This window comes from Cavia porcellus, unplaced genomic scaffold (genome assembly GCF_034190915.1).
Source record: "Cavia porcellus strain 051 isolate PalLab524CR breed Dunkin Hartley unplaced genomic scaffold, mCavPor4.1 scaffold_1, whole genome shotgun sequence".
Classification (NCBI taxonomy): Eukaryota; Metazoa; Chordata; class Mammalia; order Rodentia; family Caviidae; genus Cavia; species Cavia porcellus.
Window position 1 is genome coordinate 122,210,641 of NW_026947484.1, and position 18,504 is coordinate 122,229,144.

An 18,504-nucleotide genomic window follows, 5' to 3' on the forward strand; every position below is an offset into this window, starting at 1 on the left:
GGGATTGTGATGCCTCCTGCCTTGCCTTTGCTCCTTAGAATTTACCTTTGCTATTCTAGGTCTCTTATGGTTCCAGATGAATTTTAGGAGTGATTTCTCTAGATCTATGAGGTATGTTGATGGTATTTTGATTGGGATTGCATTGAATCTGTATAATAGTTTTGAGAGAATGGCCATGTTCACAATATTTATTCTTCCTATCCATGAATGTGTTGTCTTTCCATTTTCTGAGATCTTCTTCAATTTCTTTTTTCAGAGTACTATAATTTTCTCTGTATAGATCTTTTACTTCTTTTGTGAGTTAATTCCAAAGTATTTAATTTTTTTGGATGCTAGTGTGAAGGGTGTGGCTTCTCATTTCTTTCTTGGTAATTTTGTTGTTAGTGTATAGGAATGCTATTGATTTTTGAGTATTGACTTTGCATCCAGCTACATTGCTGAATTTATTTATTATATTGAGGAGTCTTTCAGTGGCGTTTTGGGGGTCTTCTATGTAGAATATCATGTCATCTGGAAATAATGATAATTTAACTTCCTCTATTCCTATGTTTACCCCTTTTATTTCTCTCTCTTGTCTAATTGCTCTGGCTAGTATTTCTAGCACTATGTTGAATAGGAGCAGTGCTAAGGAACATCCTTGTCTTGTGCCTGATTTTGAGGTAAAGGCCTTCAGTTTTTGGCCACTTAATATGATGCTGGCTGTTGGTTTGTCATAGATGGCCTTTATTATATTGAGGTAAAGACCATCTATTCCAATTTTCTGTAAGGTTCTTATCATGAGTGAGTGTTGGACCTTATCAAAAGCTTTTTTACATCTATAGAAATGATCAGGTGATTCTTACTTTCGGCTGTATTGATATGGTGGGTTGCATTTATTGATTTACATGTATTGAACCATCCCTGCATGCCTGAGTGAATTTCACTTGATCCTGGTATATAATCTTCTTGATGATTTGCTGCATTTTGTTTGCCAATTTTTTATTGAGGACTTTTGGATCTATGTTCATTAGGGAGATTGCCCTCTAATTCTCTTTTTTAGCTGGGTCTTTCTCACCTTTTGGTACTAGAATAATATTTGCTTTCAGGAATGACTTAGGAAGAATTGTCTCTCTTTTAATTTCATTGAAGAGTTTGAGGAGTATCAGTATTAAGTCTTCTTTATATTTCTTGTAGAATGCCACTGTGAATCCATCTAGGCCTGGGCTCTTCTTTGTAGGTAAGGACTTAATTACATTTTCAATTTCATTAATAGAAACTGGGTTATTCAACAGTTTTACATCTTCTTGACTAAGCTTTGGTACTCCATATGTTTTTAGGAATCTGTCCATTTCTTCTGTGTTATCAAACCTATGAGAGCAGAGTTTTTTTGAAACAGGTGTTGATGATCTACTCTATTTTAACAGAATCTAGTGATTTCACCTTTTTCATTCCTTATTGCATGAATTTGAGCTTTTTCTTCCCTTTTTAAAAATAAGGTTGGCTGGGGCTTATCAATTTTATTTATTCTTTCAAAGAACCAACTCTTTGATTCATTGATTTTTTTGGATTGTTTTCTTAGTCTCTATTGCATTGATTTCTGCTCTGATTTTTATAATTTCCTCTCTTCTTTTGGCTTTGGGCTTGAATTGCTCTTCTTTCTCTAGATGTCTGAGTTGTAGCATCAGGTTGTTTATTTGTGTTTGTTCTGTTTTCCTGATGTGGTAACTCAATGCAATAATATTCCTCTGAGGACTTCTTTCATTGCGTCCCACAGATTCCAGTAAGTTGTATTTGTATTTTCATTTGCTTGTAGGTATTGTTTAATTTCTTCTTTAATTTCCCCTGTGACACACTGATTGTTCAAGAGTGTATTATTCAATCTCAATGTGTTTGTGGGATTTTTGCAGTTTCTTTTATCATTAATGTATAGTTTCATGATGCTATGATCTGATAACATTCATGGGATAATTTCAAATTTTTGCATTTACTTAAATGTGTTTTGTGGGCTAGCAGATGGTCTCTTTTAGAGAATGTCCCATGTGCTGCTGAGAAGAATGTATATTCTGATGTTGTTGGATGGAACACTCTGCATATGTCTATCAAGTCCGTTTGTTCACCAGTATGATTCAGTTCTGTTATTTCTTTGCTGATTTTCTGTCTGGTTGATCTGTCCTTTGGTGTCAATGGTCTCCTGTTATAATTGTGTTATTGGTTATTTGATTTTTCATTTCTGTTAATACTTGCTTTGTATAGCTGGGTGCTCTGGAATTTGGTGCATGTATATATTTAAGATTTTTATCTCTTCCTCTTGAAGTTTTCCTTAATTACTATGTAGTGACCTTCCTTATCTCATTGGATCATTCTTGGTTTGAAGCTCACATTGTCTTCAAACAGAATAGCTACTCCTGCTTTTTTGGGGGTTCCTATTGCATTAAGTATTGTTTTCCATCCTTTGATTTTCAGTCTATGAGTTTTCTTTTGGGTTAGATGGGTTAGATGATTTTTGTAGACAGCATATGGTTGGTTGTTATTTCTTGACTCATTCTGCCAGTCTGTTTGTTTTTATTGGTGAATTGAGACCATTTACATTAATATTTATAACTGTTATATATTGGTTTATTGTCTACATGTTAACTTTCTGTTATTGCATCTTTATTTTTGCATTCTGTTTAATTGTCTACCTTGCCAAGTAGCTATTTCCTATGTGTATATCGACCATCTTTCAGTATTCTTTGCAAGATTGCTTTGGTGATCATAAAGTTCTTTATCTGTTATTTATTATGGAATTATCTTATCTCTCCTTTCATTTTGAAGGACAGTTTTTCAAGATACATTAGTCTAGGTTGGAAGTCATTTTCTTTTAGAATATTTGATCCATGCTGTTCTTCTTCACTTCATTGTTTGTGTTGAGAAGTCTGCTGTGATTCTGATAGGTTTTCTTTATAGGTGATCTGTCTTTTTTCTCTGACAACTTTTAATATTTTATTCTCATATTGGATTTCTGGGATGGTGATTATTATATGTCTGGGTGTAGTTTTATTTTGGTTATGGCTATTTGGAGTTCTATATGCTTCATGAATCTGAATGTCAGTTCCTATTCTCATGTTTGGGAAATGTGCAGCTATTACTTCTGTAAATAGCCTCTTGATATTATTTGTGTTGTCCCCTTCTTTTTCATTTATCCCTATCATTCTTATGTTGTTTTTCTTTGAATCATCTTGCAGCTGTTGAATTGTTATTTCCTGATTCCTTGTTATTTTTAAAAGATCTTTCCTTTTCTGTTCACAATCTGCAATCATGTCTTCGAGATCTGCAATTCTATTTTCACTTTCATTGAGGTGATTTTGACAACTTTCAATGGAATTTTTTATTTCCTGTATATCTCTTTGCATCTGCTTCATGTATTCTATTTGTTTATTATATTGTTCATCTAGGGATTCTATCTTTTTGCTTTGTTCCTCAAATTTTTTAACTGTGTCTTCTTTAGATGTGTTAGCATTTCTTTCATTATTTTTATCCTTTCTTCTTTTACCTGAGAGATTATTTCTAATTTGAATTCCTTTAAAGCTTCCTAGTGTTGCCTCTTTATTTCAATTGCTATTATATTTCAGGTATTTCAGGTGTATGGCATATATTTTCTTCTATGTACATTTCTCCTAGGTTTTCCTGGGATGGGCTGGAGGTTTGAGATTGCATTTTGGTATTTTGTCTTGTCATTTCTCTATAGTTCTGTGTTTCAAGTGATGTTCCAAAGCTTCTCCTGCATTTGTTGGAAATCACCTCCTATGCTCTAGGTCCTGGGACTGAATGGAGTTTTCTGACATGATCCAGTGAGGCCCACAGAATCTCCCATGCCACCTCTGGTGTTCCAGGAAGCTGGGTGGGCTCCTATCCACTGTGAGTGATGGTACAAAGTTCTCCCTGGGCTAGCACTGATGCGCTGGATCTCAGTTCACATGCCCTCAGCTCCCCTGATTGAAGGTTACTGGGTGTGTTCTATTCAGGCTGTAAGTGGGGAAATAAAGATGGTGGATAGATTACTGCAGGCCACAGAGGCTCTCTGAGATAGTCAACTTAGATACCAAAAGTAATACAGCATGAGGAGTCTCAAACAGAGGGAGATACACCTTCCTGACCCAGGAACAAACTAAGCTGAGAGAAACAAATTAAAAAATACAGTTCTGGTGCTATGATTGGAACAGCTACAGTGTCGGTGCTGCTGCTTGAACTTGCTGCTTGAACTCTGCCACAGCTGTGCTTGAACTGGTGCAGCCGGTATAGCCCCCTAGTTTCAATTCACTGGAGATGCGAACACACTTAGGATGGGAGTCGGGGAACTGAATTGAGAGCAGAGCTGGTGGGGAACCCTGCATCAACCTGTGGTGAGTGAGGGGAATAAAAACCCTTCCATAGAGAAGAAGGAGCTCCAACAGATGACATTCTGGGACCATAGGACTGGCCAGAACAAGGGGCTGCAGTGACTTCAGTCAGCTATTACCTGTTCAAGCAAAATTGGTAGGGAGCACTTGACCTGGGTCATGCAGTGGACTGAGACTCAATAGGCTAACCCAAACCAAGTCCCTATGCCTGCCAGCATGCACTTATGTAGTGAAACCTTCAGCAAATTGACTGATCTGGAGGGGTGGGTCCAACATAGGCTGCCCTGATCTGTACCTCCTAATTTACTGTAGTGGGTAGCAGGACCTAGCCAGCGCACTTCAGACAAACTGAAACCAACAAAGAAAGAAACTGGGCCTCCTAGATATACCTGTATGCATCTCAGTCACCTATCTTGAGAATACTGATGCAGGAAAGTAAATGCACAGGAGAATGAGGACAGCAAATATGCAATATCATACATGGCACCGATAGACATAAAGTGATATCTTCGGGACATCATAGATGAGTTCAAAAGTGATGTATTTAACTATGTAAAGCAATATAGAAATAGAATAATTAAAGAAATGTTAAGCACCTCCCAAGAAAAAACAGATGGATGAATGGAAGAACAAAAAAAGGGGAGAATTGTTTGATGGAGAAAATAGAGAAAACATAGCATACATGAAGCAGGTTCAAAGAGATTACCAGGAAATCAAAAACTCCATTGAAAGCTGGCAAAACTGCTTGAAAGAAACTAAGCATAAATTATCCAAACTGCAGGACAGGTTTTCAATGTGGGAATATGAAAGGAAAATTTTCTTAAAAATAACAAGGAAACAAGCAGTAACAATACAAAGGCTAGAAGACAAGAGGATCTATAACTTTAAGAATGTGAATGAAGAAACAAGGGTACAAACAAAGGAACTTCAAAGGCTATTCACAGAAATAATTAAGGAAAACTTCTCAAACATAGGAAAAGGAAAAGGTACTCAGACGTAAGAGGCATACAGAACTCCAGCCACCTACAACCAAAACAGAACTATGCCCAGGCATATAATAATCAAGATCCCAGAAATCCAATATAAGAACAGAATATTAAAAGCTGTCAGAGACAAGAAACAGATTACTTACAAGGGAAAGCCCACCAGAATTCCAGCAGACTTCTTGGCACAAACCATCAAATCAAGAAGAGCATGGGGCAAAATGATCCAAGCCTTGAAAGAAAATAACCTCCAGCCCAGATTGATGTATCCTGCACAATTGTACCTAGAAAGTAATGGAGAAACAAGATGCTTACAACATAAAGAGGAATTGGGGGAATTCACAACTACCAATCCAACTCTACAGAGAATACTACAGGACATTCTAAAGAGAGAGAAAAGTACCAGGATTTCAGGAACAGTGGCAGAGAGGCCCCAATGAATGGAGCAAAAAGCAAAATGAAGAAGACAAACACACAGCTAATGACAGAAAAAGAGCACAACAGAAATGAGGCAGAGAAGGTTGGATATAATTTCTAATATAGATGGCCTAGATACACTAACTTAAGGGAAAAAAAGAAAATTGCAGTCAGAGTGGATCAAGAGGTAGGGTCCACTAAGATGTTCTTTATAGGAAATATAATTAACCTGAAGAAGGATATATGAACCAGAATCAAATAGGAGAAAAAAGAACTCAGTGTGATAGTGAACCAGAGAGTAATAGGGGCAATGGACCAGTATTTATGGATAGGTTGAAAAGACAGGCTTTAATACGTGAAGAAATACAACTAGAGATCAAGTCCAGTAGTGAGAAAGTTTGGAAACACTTAGGTAAATAACAGGTTGCCCCCCACCCCCGTATAAAACCGAGAGTGTTGGGGAGACCCAAAAATACACAGCACATCCTGGGGGAGTGAAAGTGGAGGGTAGTCTTAAAAAAGACAGCAGAAGATATTGCTAATAGTATTAGGAATTAAAACCCTTATTACTCGCACCACTCTGCTTGGATGGAACTTGTTCTGTCCCAGTTTATATAAAAGCATTGGATCTGAGGACACAGACAACTGTCCTGAAGATATCAGGATATAGCACAGTGGTCATCTTTAATTTCCTATTAACTTAATCTGGATCTCTGTATGACTTATACTGTTGTATCATGACTGATCTTACAACTATACTGAAAATAACAATGATTCACTATGATACCCATTCTGATTTGGTTACTACCTGTTTATGTAGCTCTACACTATCTACGAAATTGAATTTCTATTAATACTGTTATGTACTGATATATTCAATTATACTTTATCTGATGATATGGCCAATTCTGTTGATGATAACAAGAGACAGCACAGTGACCAATTATATGCCTTTTTAGTTTTATGTGTCTATAAGTATATGTTTTGTCCTGTCCTGCTTTGTTCTGTTTCTCCCTCTAATATAGAAAGGATAGAAATACATGTTAAGACTCATGCTTGCATAAAACCTATAAACAGTTTATGAGAACTGATCTTATGACACATGATGAAATCAATAAATACTTTGAAGGGTAAAAAGGGGCACTGCAGTACTCAGTGCTGATTCCGGAGTGTCATGATGTGAAATCCAGCAACACTATTATTATTTGGTCAGAGTGATTTTAGCCTGCTTTGTTTTGTGGTTTAGCTGCAATGAGTGCAGCTAAAGGAGAAATGGAAAAAAGGGAAAGTGATTGAAGCATGGGAAACTGATTGAAATCTCAAATGAACAATATACAAAACAAGCTGAATTCATGAAACAAACTCAAAGAGACATCCAAGAAACGAAAAATTCTATTCAAAGCTGGTAAAACTGTTTAAATGAAGTTGAGGATAGGATTTTGGACCTTGAGGACAAGATCACAATTAGTGATCATGAAAGGATAGAACTTTTAAAAATAACAAAGCAGCATGAAATGACCATCCAGCAACTTTAAGATGATGCCAAGAGGAACATTTACGATTAATAGGCATCAGTGATGGTGAACCAGTGATGGTGAACATTTCTTCATGTATTAATTTGCCATTTGTATATCTTCATCTGAGAACTTTGTGTTCATCTCAGATGCCCGTTTTTGCAGAGGGGTTTTGAATTTGGAGGGCTTGATGTTTTCAATTCTTTATATGTTCTTAATATAAGTCTTTTGTCTGAGGGGTAGCCGGCTAAAATTCTTTCCCATTCTGTGTTTTGTTTTCACCCCATTGGTGATTTCTTTTGAAGTGCAGAAACTTTTCAATAATATGAGGTTCAAGTTATTGATTCTTTGAATTTTTTCTCATGCAGTTTGTGTTTTATTCATGAATTCTTTGCCTACCCCTATGTCTTCAAGACTTCTACCTACCTTGTATGCCAGTAGATTTAGTGTTTCTGTTTTAATATTTAGATCTTTGATCCATTTAGACTTTAGTTTTGTGCATGGTGATAGGCATGGGTATAGTTTCAGTCTTCCGCATGTGGAAGCCAGTTTTTCCAGTACCATTTATTAGAGAGGCTATCCTTCCAGTGAACGTGTTTATCCCCTTTGTCAAATATCAGGTGGCTGAGTGTCTTTATGGTTGTACTTGCATCTTCTAATCTGTTCCATTGATCCTCAGGTCTATGTCTTTACCATGCTGATTTTATGACTGTGGCTTTGTAATATAGTTTCAAGTCAGGAATTGAGATGCCTCCTGCCTTGCCTTTGTTGCCAAGAATTGCCTTTTCTCTTCTAGGTTTCTTCTGTTTCCAATTGCATTTTAGGAGTTCTTTATCTAGATCTGTGAGGTATATTAATGGTATATTGATTGGGATTATGTTAAATCTGTATGACAATTTTGGAAGTATGGCCATTTTCACAATGTTGGCTCTTCCTAGCCAAGAGCAAGGAATATCCTTCCATTTTCTAATATCATCTTCAATCTTCTTTTCTAGTGTAGCATAATTTTCAGCATATAGGTCTTTTACATTTTTAGTTAGGTTGATTCCTAAGTATTTCATTTTTTAGATGCTATTGTGAAGGGTGATACTTCCATAATTTCTTTCTTGGTGATTTTTCTTGTGTACAGGAATGCTATTGAATTTTGAGCATTGACTTTGTATCCAGCTACACTGCTGAATTTGTTTATTACCTCTAGTAGTCTTTTAATGGAGGTTTTTTTTTTGGGTCTTCTATATAGAGTATTATGTCATCTGCAAATAGTGATAATTTAATTTCTTCCTTTTCTAATTTTATTCCTTTCATTTCTCTCTCTTGTCTGATTGCCCTGGCTAGCGTTTCCAGAACTATATTAGGTAGGAGTGGTAATAGTGGATGTCCTTGTCTTGTTACTGATTTTAAAGTCAAGGCTTTCAGTTTTTGTCTACTTTGTATAGTGTGGCCTGTCGATTAGTCATATATAGCCTTTATAAGATTGAGGTAGACCCGGTGTGTTCCAAGTTTCTGAAGGGTTTTTATCATGAACAAGTGTTGGGCTTTATCAAAAGCTTTTTCTGCATCTATTGAGATGACCATGTGGTTTTTGTTTTTGGCTCTGTTGATGTGGTGTATTACATTTATTGATTTGCATATGTTAAACCATCCCTGCATTCCTGGAATGAATCCCACTTGGTAGTGATGTATAATCTTCTTGATGATTTGCTGCATTCTATTTGCCAGTATTTTATTGATAATCTTTGCATCAATGTTCATTAGTGAGATTGGCCTATAGTTCTCCTTTTTGGTTGGGTCTTTTTCTGGTTTTGGTATGAGAGTAATACTTGTCTCCAAGAATGATTTAGGGAGGATTGCTTCCTTTTCAATTTCATTGAAGAGCTTAAGGTGTATTGCCATCAAATCTTCTCTAAATTTCTTGTAGCATTCAGCCATGAATCCATCAGGACCTGGGCTTTTCTTTGTTGGTAAGTTTTTAATTATGTTTCCAATTTCAATAGATAATATTTGGTTATTTAAATTTGCTATATCTTCTTGGTTGAGCTTTGGTAGTTCATATGTTTCTAGAAATCTGTGCATTTCCTCTGTGTTTTCCACTCTATGTGAGTAGAGATTTTCAAAGTAGGTTTTCATGATCTTTTGAATTTCCATGGGATCTGAAGTAATTTCCCCCTTTTCAGTCCTTACTGTGTGAATTTGGGTTTTTCTTTCTTTTTCTTTATGAGGTTACCTAGAGTTTGTCAATTTTGTTTATTCTCTCAAAAAGCCAGATTTTTGATTCATTAATTCTTTTTTTTTTTTTTTAGTCTCAACTGCCTTGATTTCTGCTCTAATCTTTACAATTTTCTCTTTTCTATGAGCTTTGGGTTTAACTTGCTCTTCTTTTTCTAAAAGCTTGAGATGAAGCATTAGGTTGTTTATTTGTCTCATTCTGTTTTCTTGATATGATAATTTATTGCTATATGTTTCCCTCTTAAGACTGCTTTCATTGCATCCCCCAGGTTTCAGTACGTTGTTTCTGCATTTTCATTGAATTGTAGGTATTTCCTTATTTCTTCTTTAATTTCATCTGTAGCCCACTGGTTGTTCAAAAGGTTGTTATTTAATTTCCATGTATTTATGCAGCTTTTGCAATTTTTTGCCATTAATTTCCAATTTCAGTGTGCTATGGTCAGATAGTATGCATGGGATAATTTCAATACCTTTGTAGTTACTTAAGAATGTTTTATGGCATATATATGGTCTATTTTGGAGAATGTCCCATGTGCAGCTGACAAGAATGTGTATTCTGATGTGGTTGGATGGAACACTCTGTAAACATCTACTAAGTCCAATTGCTCGCAGGTATGATTCAGTTCTATTATTTCTTTGCTGACTTTTTGCCTAGTTGATCTATCTCTTTGTGACAATGGGCTGTTAAGGTCCTCTGTTATAATTGTGTATTTGGTTTTTCGTGTCCATTAGTATCTGTCTTATATAGTTAGGTGCTCCTGTATTTGGTGCATGTATATTTGTAATTGTTAGTTCTTCCTCTTGATTTTTTTCCACTAATGAGTATGTAGTGACCTTCTTTATCTATTTTAATCATTTTAGGTTTGAAGTTTACATTGTCTGCAAATAGAACAGTTACCCTGCTTTTTTCTGGCTTCCTGTTGCATGGAGTACTGTTTAACTTTGACTTTTAATCTATGAGTTTCCTTTTAGGTCAGATGTGTTTCCTGTGTACAGCATATTGTGGGATCATGTTTCTTGATCCATTCTGTCAACCTATTTCTTTTGATAGGTGAATTTAGGCCATTTACATTTATGGGTATCACTGATATGTACTGTCTCAACTTTGACATGTTATGTTCCAGTTATTTGCTTTCTGCTTTTTCCCCTTGTTTAATTGCTTGTCCTACCTGGTGGTTTCTTTCTGTTGTTTTTTGGGGGATTGTGATCATTTTTACCTCTATCTAGTATGTCTTTCAATATTCTTTCTAGGGATGGCTTGGTGGATGTGAATTTCTTCAGTTGTTCTTTGTCATGGAAGTATCTTGTTTCTCCACTAAATTTGAATGAAAGTTTTTCTGGGTACATCTGTCTGGATTGAAAGTTGTTTTCTTTCAGGGCTTGAAATACTTCAGTGCACACTTGTCTTAACTTAGACTCATCACAGCTGAAAATTCTAATGGGCTTTCTTTGAGAGGTGAGTTATGACTTTTCTCTAACAGCTTTTAGTATTCTGTTTTTATGCTGTATGTCTGAGATCTTAATTATTATATGTCTGGGTGTAGATTTATGTTGGTTGTGACTGTTTGGCATTCTATACACCTTACTTATCTGCATATCAGATTTTTTCCCAATGTTTGGGAAATTTTCTTCTATTACTTCTGTGAATATTTTAGTTATGTCATTTGCATTGACTCCTGCATTTTCACTGATGCCTATTAATCGTATATGTTCCTCTTGGCATCATCTTAAAGTTGCTGGATGGTCATTTCATGCTGCTTTGTTATTTTTAAAAGTTCTATCCTTTCATGATCACTAATTGTGATCTTGTCCTCAAGGTCCAAAATCCTATCCTCAAGTTCATTTAGACAGTTTTATCAGCTTTGAATAGAATTTTTCGTTTCTTGGATGTCTCTTTGAGTTGAATTCAGCTTGTTTTGTATATTGTTCATTTGAGATTTCAATCAGTTTCCCATGCTTCAATCACTTTCCCTTTTTTCCATTTCTCCTTTAGCTGCACTCAGCAACCCCATTACTAAGGTTGTTCTTTCTATCTTTACATGGGAGAGTACTTCTAATTTGATTTCCTTCATAGCCTCATGGAGTTTTTTTTTTTTTTTAATTTCACTCACTATCTTCTCAGAGATTTCCAGTGTGTTACTTTTGAAGTCCTCTGTTTCAATGTCTCCTGTACTTGCTTCTTGTGGACTAGATGTTTGAGATTGCATTTTGCTTTTTTGTTTTGCCATTTCTCCCTTTCAAGTTAATACTTGGTCCTTCAATCCCACTAGTGTCAACTGTTGGTAGTCTGTATCTGTGCTAATGTAAGGCTGATGTTTGTCCAATTGCTGGGTCCCACAATGAATAGGTGGGCCAGTCACCTGGCTTCCCACTGCAGGGCCTGTTGGGTGAGTTCTATATTCTTCCTTGGTTGTCAAGCCTATTAGTGTTGATGTAGGTTAACTTTTAGTTCCTTCTATTGCTTTATCTTCAGGTTACTCCAGGTTACCAAATCTCCCTGTCTATAGTATTTGTGTCAGCTGAGTCCCTACTGTGTCCCTATTGTATGCTTGTGTGTCTCCTAAGCCCTTTTGATTTTCTCCAAGTTGGGGGAGTCCTTAGTGGCATACTCCTCACCCTGCCTGATATTTTCTGTGTACAGGAAGGAGTCACCCACACTCTTGTCAGATTTACTGAGGTCTTACAGTTAGTTGGAGGGAGCTTTACTACTGGCCTATTTACTCACTGTATGCCTCTTTTTTAGGGGCACACTCACCACACTGACTGGAGCCTGCTGAGATCTTCCATTTGGGTGAGGCAGTCCCTGAATCTCTCCTTAAGCTAGCACAGTTAATCCTTTGTAGTCCAAGGTTCTGGGAGAAAGGGTCCGAGCTCTGGCTGGAGTTCCCTGGTTCTGCAAGGTTGTATGCAGAGATGGTGAGAGTTGCAGGAGGGGCCCAAGTCTATGCTGTCCCAATGTTCCTCTGGCTGGACTTCCCACTGCAAGGTGGTCTGCGGAGAAGGCAGAGTCTCAGGAGAGGCCTCGTCTAGGCTGGTCCTCCTCTGGCTGGAGTTCCAGAACTGCAAAGTGGTCTGCAGAGAAGGCAGAGTCACCAAGAAAAACATTTTTAGAACATTGGAAACTCTGTATTTTAATATCTACCATAATATTCTAATTTGTTCATGTCTTTATTCAACATTCACTTATTAATAAATAAATAATTTAGTCATTTCTAAGTTTTTGCTATTTCTAAAAGTTCTTTAATGAACATCCTCTATTTTATTGTCACATTTTCATGTAACTGCATCTGGAGGATGCATTTGAAGTAGTGGGATTACTAAATTATAGGACTTAAACTTTTCAGATTTTAATAGGGAAAAACAATTTATCTTCTAAATATTGTACAAATTTATAATTTTACCAAATCTATAATTCTACCAATTGTATAATTCACACAAATTTATAATTCTACAAATTTGTAATAGCTTATCTCATATCCAAACACCTATTCAACAGTTGTTTTCATCAATCTTTTCAATATCTCAGATTCAAAAAATATATTTTTTAATTTATATTTTTTACTTGTTGAATTTTAATAATATTTTATATTTTTATGCACTTTTTTTGGTACTGGACTTTGAACTCATGACCTTGCACTTGGTGGGCAGGAGCTTATGCTGCTGGGCTAAATCCCTGGCCCTATGTTTTTCTTATATATCTGGTAAATTGCTTGTTCATATATTGAACCAGTTATTCTACTAATTAATTTTTCATTACTAGTTGTGGGAATGCTTTATAAAATAAATATATAAATCCTTTGTTTGTTATGAGTCACAAAGTTCTTCTGGGAATGATTTTAAGCCTTGCTACAGGTACTGACTGCAGGAAAGCATTCATGCCTTGAGATTCAACAAGAAATGCTTAACAAACTATTTTCACACTTACATTTTCTCTCAGTATTTTAACCTCTCACAGCAAAGGTTATTTAAAGAGAATGAGTTGCTGAAATTATATTTATGATTTTGGTTTCCAATTCCTGCATAAGCACCTATGTATTAAATCCTTTGCACTGAATTCTTTTTATTCTTATGGACAGGAAGTGTTATATCCCTACAAACCCAAGTGTCCTGGGGACACTATTTAGGCATTAGACATCTAGTTTTCCAAATAAAAAATTTACTACTTTGTTAAATGAATCATCATATTTATTCTTCAGTAAAGGTGCTTTACATTAGTTAATAGTTAAATGAGTTTTCAAGATTTTAAAAACCTTTTTTTTAAAAAAAATTTTGAGACAGGGTCTCTCTATGTAGACCAAGCTGTCCTTGAACTTACTATGTATTCCAGGCTGGTCTCCAACTCATGTGATCCTGTTGCCTCTGCCTCCCCAGTGCTGGGACTACAGTAGGCATGCGCCACCATGCCCAGATCAAATGCCTTTTGAACAAAATTCTTACATATGCCTCTAATTTTTCTCCTGGTATTTTGTTTCTAGAATTTTTTGCTTAAAAAAAGAAACTTTCAATGTGATAGAAAGATGAGAAAAATTCCAGAAAAAACCAGATTGTTTACTAAATAATAAATTGGATGGTTATATATAACTAATATAAATGATAATTACTCCTTTTCAAAAATAAACTATATTTATTCTTACAAATGACGTGCAAAAAAACATGTGGCCGGGGATTTAGCTTAGCGCATAAGCACCTGCCTGGTAAGTGCAAGGTTGTAAGTTTGATCCTTGGTAAAAAAAAAAAAAAAAAAAAAAAAGACAGGAATACCTTTGCAAAATCAATTATATTAAAATTATGGCAAATTGGTTTTTTTTCTTTTAATTTTATGGGTGGAATATCTCTGAAAATAAAGAATGCATCTTATTGACAGTGTTTAGGTAGAGAAGATCTGACACTTGCGTTTATAAAATTTAATATTTTCTAATTTAAGCTCAATATTTTCAGTTTAGTGTTTATAGGAAAAAAGAATAATATATCTTGGGAAATTGGAAAATCTGATATATAATTTTTCAAGACTATACTTTTGCAATAATTTATTTATGTTTTAATATATTTATGTGTTTTACATTATGTTTGGAAGTACATATATTATCTTTCTTTTTTTCACGTTGCAAAATGTATCCTGTTTGCTGTTTAGTTCATATGCCTGCAGTAACTAAATTTTGGCAACAGCTTCTGCTTGTCTCAGCTTTTAGTGAGCCAAAAGATTTTGAAAGAGGATGGGCATTCTGTAACTTTCAAAATGTTGACTTTGGATTCAACAGCCACTGAGTAATAATAGACTACCCACTGCCTGGAAGGTCAGAATCATAGACCGATTGGAACATTGTGATTGGGTGCAGAAAGAACAAAGATCATCTAATGCCAAGTTTAAGCTGGATTGCGTTCTTTGACTTACTTTCCTCAGACTGGTTTATGTACTGATATTCTCTGGAGATTAGTAACAATCATCATCTAAAATTTGCAGATTTAAGTAAGCCATATAATAAACACTCTAACCTTCTCAGCAATACTATTTCAATATTGTTAATTGTTAAAATTGTATGTCTTACTGTGGGCGAGATGGCACACATCTGTAATTTTAGCACTCTGAGAAACCGAGGCAGAAGGATCACAAGTTTGACCCTGGTCTGGGCAATGTAGCACATTAGTGAGACCCTGTCACAGAATAAAAATATTGGAAAAGGGCTAGGATAGCTAAGTGTGAAGGCCCTGGGTTAAATCCCCAGAAATATTGTAAAGCAAACCATGTCTTAGTCTATTTTCTGTTGATGTAGCAAAATGCCTGAGCCTGGGAAATTTATAGAAAGTATTTATTTATCCTATGGCTCTGGAGGCTGGAAAGTCCAAGCGCACTGCCGGGGTGTTGGAGAGGGCCTTCTTATTGTATTATAACATGAAGAAGGATGTCACATGGTCAAGACAAAACATGTGTGCTAGCCTAGGCCTCTGTCTTCGCTTTCACTAATGTCACCACAGGGGCCTCTTCTTGTGGTCTCATTTAATCCTCACTAACTTCCATAGCCCCCTCTCCAGATATCTATAATATGACCTGGGAGTTAAATTTTCAACACATGAACTTTCTGGAGACCCAATGCTAAAGATGTTTTATCATATAAAAGCTAAATAATATTATTGAAAGATGATATAGGCAAATGTTATAAATTTCACTACTGGCTAGACAAATTATACAAGTTGAATTATATATATGCATAATACATATAACATATAATAACATATAATATATAATATGTAACAGCTCAAATGTGGCAACACATATAAAATTCATTTTTAACATGTACCATTCAGTAACTCTTAGTATATTCACAGAGTAATATGAATTTCACTACTATTTAATCTGAAAACATGTTTTATCACTTCAAAAAGAATGTCCGTACCATTAACAATCACTTTCCAAATTTGGTTCTTTGGAATAATTGATAAAATTAGTAAACATCTAGCTAGACTGATCAAGGAAAAAAAAGAAAGACCACACAAATTTTTAAAAAGCAGATTTAGAAAATAAGAATATTATTTTTATATTATTATGAACAACTTTATCAATAACTTTGACAGTTTATATGGAATGAACAAATTCCTAGGAAAACATAATTTATTAAAAAAGAATAGAAGAAAAAATCTGATAATATTATACCTATTACTGAAAGTGAATTCATGTTCAATATCTACCTAGATTATATATATAATCTAGATAAATAGAATAGATAAGATAGAGATATATAAATATACTTAGAGAGAGATTGGAAAAAGTCAGTAAAATTGTCATGTTGTGAATATGAAAATAGTTGTGTTGAGTAAAGACTCAAAATCATCCTATACATAAATTATTAGAAATAACAAAGGTGAAGAACAGAAGGTCAGTATGAAGCAACCAGCTACCAATCCAAAAGTTCTATTTAGCACCTCAGGATCATCTCCAACTTAACAAGGGTCCAAACTCTTGATTTTTTTCACCTCACAACCTATCTCCCTTCCAATCCACTGTCCCCATTTCTGTCATTGCAAAACCATTTAAAACCAACCCAGAAATAAAGGGCATGTCTCCTCCTAGCTATGTACCACCTTCGTATAAATGCCACCTCCCGTGAGTGGATGGAGCCCCATCCTAGAAGACGTGACTTGGTGAGCCGAATGGGAGCTAGCTTCTGACTTCCCCTTGCCCTCGTCACTGCATGTTACCAGTGAGATTTATACAACTGCACATGGCAACCTGTCTTCATTGTTCCCTTCTTTCTTCAAACTTGACTGATTCACAAATACCGACAAGTCTATTGCCAAAATACGTCTTGACTGTCTTCTCTTCTCCATTCCTTCTGCCTTGGTCTAAGCTACTATCATCTCTCGCTTTGAGAATGTACAGCACCATGCTCACTATTTACTTGATTCCCTCTCCTGTTCTCCTAAAGTCCTTCCTTCCCAGAGCAGATGAAGTGATCATCTTAAAATATACATCCAGTAACATCCATCTGCTGCTTAAACTCTTCAATGACTTCCTATTTCATATAAAAAAAATCCAAACTCTTCACTCTGAATCACAAGGTCTTACATAATCTGATCTTGTCTGTATTTTCAGCTTCATTTTGTGGCTTTTATCTCTTCCCACTTTGCTCTAGCCACGCGAGTCTTATTTTGGTTTAGTTACAATGTTGAAGATCTTTCCTGCCTCGAGTTTTTACATGTGCTCCTTCCTCTTTTTTGAGTAATAAGAATAATCTCAGAATAATAATAACTAGTATTGTTTTGCTCATGCTGTGTGCCATGTGTAGTCCTCATAGACATTGAATGGAATGGGTAGCGCAGCTGTCCACATTACACAGTGAAGAAACAAAGGCACAAAGAGGTTAGATCAGTTGCCCAACTTATACCTGGTGAAACCAAATGACCTTGTCTATGATCTTTGTGCAGCATCCTCTTCTCATCCTCTAGATCTCAGCACATAGTCCTGTCCTTAGGTAGGTCCTTTTTCCACTGCATCTCAGTTAGTTCTCACTGTTAAAGTCACTACTTTGCCTCCGAGTTTTATCTTTTACACATACTACAACTTACTATTTTTAGTATCATCTTTCACCCCTTCATCTCCTTCAGTAAAATGTAAGCATCCTGAGGACAGGAACTTAACATATAGAATCAGTATGCGAAATATGTAAAAGTACATCAGCTTTGCATAAAACAGTTACTTAATATGTGTTCGTTGAATGTTTTAAAATAATATACCTTTCCTATTCAGGTAAAAGTAAATCTTTACAACCTAAAAAATTAAGAACCTACTAAAATTACTCAACTAACTTAATAGAATTTTATTGGAAACATCCTATATGTGTGGTAAAGAGTAGTCATGACTGAGATCTCTTCTTATATATTCAATGACTAGCAGCAATGATTAGTTTATTTCAATTAAAGATTCATTTAGAAAACAAATAGTATTTTCTTTTTCCTTTCTTACTTTTGTTTTTACAGAAATTACCAGCTTCCCAGTATTTTCTTATTGATTGAATGACTTTACTTATCCTGAAGTTCAGCCAGGTTTCTTATCAAAAAAGGCAGGAACAAATTATCTAATTGAAGTAAAAAAATTTATTGAAAATATATTAGTCTCATAGAACTAGATGAAAATGGAGTGGGGGACCATGAGAAGCTTAGAAATAAACAAGAATCAAAAGGTCAAGATGTCATTAGATGGCCTGACTAGTGTGTCACTCCCCTGTTGCCAATGTGTGCTTGCATTGCTCATGAACCACCAAATCCCATGAGACAGCATCTCATTAATTTAGCTCACATGCTAGGCTGCCTGAATCTTAATTTTCACATCAAGACTACATTCAGGAGCCAGATGTGGTGGCGCACACCTGTAATCTCTGCTCTTTTGTAGGCTAAGCTCTGGAAAGATTGCCCCCCTCCCCAGGAGGCTCTTTTTTTCAAGATTGTATCACCTAGTTTTTTCTGTGGAGAATGGATTTCAGGGGATGAAGAGTGGAAATGGATCAAACAGCT